Raw genomic sequence first — 6,845 nt, 5'->3', positions numbered from 1 at the left:
ACACTGCATCACCTCCAATCACTAAACTGCCTCACCTCGCATCACTAGACTCTACACTGCCTCACCTTCCATCAATACACTGCCTCACCTCCTATCATTACACTGCCTCATCCCCCATCTCTACACTGCCTCACCTTCCATCACTACACAGACTCACCTCCCATCACTACACTGCCTCACCTCCTATCATTACACTGCCTCACCTCCCATTACTACACTGCATCACCTTCTATCATTACACTGTCTCACCTCCCATTACTACACTGCCTCACCTTCCATTACTACACTGTCTCACCTCTAATCACTTCACTGACTCACATCCTATCATTACACTGTCCCACCTTCCATCACTACACTGCCTCACCTCCCATCACTACACTGCCTCACCTCTCATTACTACACTGCCTCACCTCCCATCACTACACTGCCTCACCTCCCATTACTACACTAACTCACCTTCAATCACTACATTGTCGCGCCTCCCATTACTACACTAACTCATCTCTAATCACTACACTGCCTCACCTCCCATTACTACACTAACTCACCTCCAATCACTACACTGTCTCACCTCCAATTATCACACTGCCTCACCTTCCATCACTACACTGCCTCACCTCCCATCACTACACTGCCTCACCTCCCATTACTACACTAACTCACCTCCAATCACTACACTGTCTCACCTCCAATTATTACACTGCCTCACCTCCTATCATTACACTGCCTCACCTTCCATCACTACACTGCCTCACCTCCCATCACTACACTGCCTCTCCTCCCATCACTACACTGACTCACCTCCTATCATTAAACTGCCTCACCTCCTATCATTAAACTGCCTCACCTCCCATCACTACACTGCCTCACCTCCCATCACTACACTGCCTCACCTCCTATCATTACACTTCCTCACCTCCCATTACTACACTGTCTCACCTCCTATCATTACACTGTCTCACCTCCCATTACTACACTGTCTCACTTCCTATCATTACACTGCCTCACCTCCCATTACTACACTGTCTCACCTCCTATCATTACACTGTCTCACTTCCCATTACTACACTGCCTCACCTCCTATCATTACACTGCCTCACCTTCCATCACTACACTGCCTCACCTCCCATTACTACACTGCCTCACCTCCCATCACTACACTGCCTCACCTCCTATCATTACACTGCCTCACCTCCTATCATTACTCTGTCTCACCTTCCATCACTACACTGCCTCACCTCCCATTACTATACTAACTCACCTCCAATCACTTCACTGTCTCACCTCCTATCATTACACTGTCTCACCTCCCATTACTACACTGTCTCACCTCCTATCATTACACTGTCTCACCTCCCATTACTACACTGTCTCACTTCCTATCATTACACTGCCTCACCTCCCATTACTACACTGTCTCACTTCCTATCACTACACTGCCTCACACCCTATCATAGCACTGCCTTTCCTTCCATCATTATACTGTCTCACCTTCCATCACTACACTGCTTCACTTCCCATCACTACACTGCCTCGTCTTCCATCACTACGCTGCCTCACCTCCCATCACTAGACTGCCTCACCTCTTATCATTACACAGCCTTACCTCCAATCACTACACTGCATCACGTCCAATCAGTAAACTGCCTCACTTTCCATCATAACATTGCCTCACCTTCTATGACTACTCTGCCTCACCTCCCCTCACGACACTGCTTCACCACCCATCAATACTCTGTCTCACCCCATCTCTATACTGCCTCATCTTCTATCACTACACTGCCTCATCTCCCGTCACTACACTGCCTCCTCTCCCATCACTACACTGTCTCACCTTCCATCACTATATTGCCTATCCTCCCAACACTACACTGAGTCACCCCCATCTCTACCCTGCCTCACGTTCCATTATTACACTGCCTCACCTTCCATAACTACACTGCCTCATCCTCCATCACTACACTGCATCACCTCCCATCACTAAACTGCCTCACCTCCCATCACTACGCTGTGTCACTTCCGATCACTACACTACCTCATCTATCATTATGTTGTTTCACCTCCCATCACTACACTGCCTCACCTCTTATCATTACACTGCCTCACCTCCAATCATTACACTGTCTCACCTCCTATCATTAAACTGCCTCACTATTCATCACTACACTGCCTCATCTTCCATCACTACACTGCCTCCTCTCCCATCACTACACTGCCTCACCTTCCATCACTACATTGCCCCCCTCTCCCACACCCTCCTCCCTCCCTATACCTATACCCTCTAGTGACCTCTAAAACTCTCCTTGATGCTGCCTCCCCCTCCCACCCTATATACTTCTCCCCCCTGCCCTACCTCCCTACCCCTCCCCCTACCTACAATACCCATCCTCACACAAACACAACTCTGAAAATACATAAGCTTCGTTCTGTGGTACAATGGGGCAACCAAACGCAAGGCCGAGAGCCAAGGGTCTGGTAGACATAGATGGGAAGGATGACTGGGAAGCAGAGCTCAAAAAAACAAGGAGGAAGAATGGGGAAGGAAGCTAGAAGAGCTTGGAAGGAGGATGGAGGAGATGATAGCTGCAGAGAGCAGAAATTTGGAGCAACATGCCATAGTAGTAGAAGCCAAAATACATTGCTTAGAAGAGGTACTGAGAAATATGAAACAGCCTAAAGAAAAAATATCAGTACAGACATAACATCAGGAACTTCTACATCAGACACAGACAAAGGGACTGGAGGGAGCAAGGAAGCTATACTGTATGCAAAGGTCCTGTCAGACCCACGTGGGCCAAGGCAAAGACAAGGAGCACACTAGGAACAAATGAGACATCAGGAGACATTGAAAGAGCAAGGATTCTACCAGATTCCTGCAGGGGCCAGGAACAGCTGAGCAGGAAAGACAGACCAATGAGCAATGGGGCCTCAGTTAAGGAAGAGATTGAAGGAATGCTTCAATGGAAGAAACTAAAACACCTCAGAGGATGCATTGGGAGACACGGTGGGAGGAAGAAAGGGAGAGATCAGTTTTTGTTTATGGGCTCCAGGAAGCTGAAGGGGAAGCCTATGATGAAAGAAAAACAGAAGGAGATAAAAGCAATTGAAGGTATCATGAAGGCAATCGGTGAGGGCAACATGACCCAGGTGGCAAATTTTCGGAGAACTGGGTGGTTCGCAAAGAGAAGGAAGCGGCCTCTCAAAGTAATTTTCAAGGCAGAATCAACTCGAACCATGATCCTGCAGGAGAGAGTACAGCTGAGAGACATACTGGAATTCCAGAGTGTGTACCTCGATTGAGACAGAACGCAAGAGGAAAGGAGAATACTGAAAGAGAGAGTGCAAAAACGAAAGGAGGAATGGGAGGAAGTGACAAAGAAAAGCAGAATAACCCAGACACAGGTGGAAGGGCAAACACACCCCCCAGAAACACCCGCAGAAGGACTCCAACCACGACATCCCCAGGGCAACTGAACAATCTAAGCCAACAATCACACACCGATCCCTCTGTCCCCACCCCCACGCCACGAACCCCAACCCTACAGCAACCCCCTATGGGAACTCTGCCCCACCACAACCCCCCATAGGCCCCTGCCAGGACTCCTGCTCTCCCAACCCCAATATCCTCCCAGGACCACAGTTTTGGAACAGAAGTTGAAGGTTTGGTACATGAATGTGGATTGAATAACGAACAAATATGAGGAGTGGCATGAAAGAATCAATGAGAACTCCCCAGACATCATAGAAGTCACAGAAACGAAACTCACTGAGACAATAACAGATGCAATCTTCCCTCCCGGATATCAGATCCTGAGGAAAGATAGAAGGAGCAGAGGGGGGGAGGGGTTGCAGTGCTCATAAAACACTGATGGAAATTTGAGAAAATGGGAGGCATGGATGAGAATGGAGAAAGAGAATACATAGTAGGTAAACTTCAGTTTGGGGAGCACAAGGTAGTCATTGCAATGATTTATAATCCACCACAGACCTGCAGGAAGCCAAGAGAGGAATATGAAGAGAGTAACAGAGCAATGGTGGTCACACTGGCTGAGGTGGCAAGAAGGGCTCTCTCAAGCAGAGCAAAGTTACTGGTTATGGGCGATTTCAATCACAGGGAGATCGATTGGGAGAGCCTGGAGTCACATGGGGGTCCCGAAACATGGACAGCCAAGATGATGTAGTACTGGAAAACCTCATGCATCAACATGTTAAGGACACTACCAGAAAGAGAGGGGAGGATGAACCAGCAAGACTGGACCTCATGTACACACTGAGTAGTTCAGACAATGAGAATATCACATTTGAGAGACCCCTTGGAGCTAGTGATCACGTGGTTCTGTGCTCTGAATACATAGTAGAGTTACAAGTGGAGAGGGTAACAGGAGTTGAATGGGACTACATAGGCTTCGGGAACTTCCTGCAAGAGGTTCAGTGGGACAGAGAACTGGTAGGAAAGTCGGTAAACGAAATGAAGGAATACGTAACAATAAAATGCAAGGAGGCAGAGGGAAGGTTTGTTCCCAAGGGCAACAGAAATAATGGGAAAACCAGAACGAGACCCCCGTTTACCCAGCGGTGTAAGCCAGGAACGAGTATGCACAGGCAAGGAGGGAGGCCCAGCGACAGTATGAAAATAACATAGCATTGAAAGTCAAGTCTGACCCGAAACTACTGTACAGCCCCAATAGGAGAAAGACAACAGTCAAAGACCAGGTGATCAGGCTGAGGAAAGAAGGTGAGGATCTCACAAGAAACAATCATGAGGTATGTGAGGAGCTCAACATGAGATTTAAGGAAGTATTTACAGTAGAGACAGGAAGGGCTCCGAGAAGACAGCACAGAGGGGAACACCAACAGGGAATATACCAACAAGTGCTGGATGACATACAAACGGAGGAGGAGGTGCAGAAGCTGCTAAGTGATCTTGATACCTCAAAGGTGAGGGGTCCGGATAGCATCTCCCCATGGGTCCTTAGAGAAGGAGCAGAGACACTGTGCATGCCACTAACCACAATCTTCAATACATCCCTTGAAACTGGGCAACTACCTGAGGTATGGAAGACGGCAAATATAGTTCCCATTTTTAAGAAAGGAGACAGAAACCAGGCATTAAATTAAAGACCAGTGTCTCTGATGTGTATAGCATGCAAAGTCATGGAGAAGATTATCAGGAGGAGAGTGGTGGAGCACCTGGACCGGAACAAGATTATAAACGACAACCAGCATGAATTCATAGAAGGCAAATCCTGTGTCACAAACCTTCTGGAGTTTTATGACAAAGTAACAGAAGACACGAAAGGGAGGGGTGGGTTGATTGTATTTTCCTGGACTACAGGAAGGCCTTCGACACAGTTCCTCACAAGAGATTAGTGCAGAAGCTGGAGGATCAGGCACGTATAACAGGAAGGGCACTGCAATAGATTAGAGAATGCTTGACAAGGAGGCAACAACGAGTCATGGTACGTGATTAGGTATCACAGTGGGCGTCTGTGACGAGCGGGGTCCCACAGGGGTCAGTCCTAGGACCAGTGCTATTTTTGATATATGTGAATGACATGATGGAAGGGGCAGAATCTGAAGTGTACCTGTTCACAGATGATGTGAAGTTAATGAGAAGGATTAAATCGGATGAGGATGAGGCAGGACTGCAAAGAGACCTGGACAGGCTGGACATGTGGTCCAGTAACTGGCTTCTCGAATTCAATCCAGCCAAATGCAAAGTCATGAAGATTGGGGAGGGGCAAAGAAGACCGCAGACAGAGTATAGGCTAGGTGGACAAAGACTACAGACCTCACTCAGGGAGAAAAACCTTGGGGTGACCATAACACAGAGCACATCACCGGAGGCACACATCAACCAAATAACTGCTGCAGCATACGGGCGCCTGGCAAACCTGAGAATAGCGTTCCGATACCTTAATAAGGAATCGTTCAAGACACTGTACACTATGTATGTTAGGCCCATACTGGAGTATGCAGCACCAGTCTGGAACCCACACCTGGTCAAGCACGTCAAGAAGTTAGAGAAAGTACAAAGGTTTGCAACAAGGCTAGTCTCAGAGCTCAGGGGAATGTCGTACGAGGAAAGGTTGAGGGAGATCGGACTGACGACACTGGAGGACAGAAGGGTCAGGGGAGACATGATAACGACATACAAGATACTGCGGAGAATAGACAACGTGGACAGAGATAGGATGTTCCAGAGAGGGGACACAGGGACAAGGGGTCACAACTGGAAGCTGAAGACTCAGACGAGTCACAGGGACGTTAGGAAGTATTTCTTCAGTCATAGAGTTGTCAGCAAGTGGAATAGCCTAGCAAGTGAAGTAGTGGAGGCAGGAACCATACATAGTTTTAAGAAGAGGTATGATACAGCTCAGGAAGCAGAGAGAGAGAGGACCTAGTAGCGATCAGTGAAGAGGCGGGGCCAGGAGCTGTCTCGACCCCTGCAACCACAATTAGGTGAGTACACACACACACACACACACACACACACACACACACACACACACTCACACAAACCACACACATTCCCTGGAACACTCTCCATGTATGGCAACACAACATATATAAATAACATGATATATCATAACATACTTGTATAACATACCGTGTGTCATTAATGTAAGTCATCAGTCATGACTTAGAGAGGGCAGAAGGGTTCTACTCAGACTCTAAGTATGTCCAGTGTCTGGAAACCTTAGAGACAGAGGGTATCTGTAGCAGCCAGTTCTCTCAGAGAGAGGCGGCTTAGGGTTAAGCCGACCTGGCTTAGGGTCAAGCCAACTGAGGTCCCACGTGGACAAGCCGGACCGGTCACAAGCCGTAGAGAAATGTCGTGAAGA

Source organism: Cherax quadricarinatus, chromosome 20 (genome assembly GCF_038502225.1).
Source record: "Cherax quadricarinatus isolate ZL_2023a chromosome 20, ASM3850222v1, whole genome shotgun sequence".
Lineage (NCBI taxonomy): Eukaryota > Metazoa > Arthropoda > Malacostraca > Decapoda > Parastacidae > Cherax > Cherax quadricarinatus.
Note: the sequence above shows the minus strand (reverse complement) of the source record.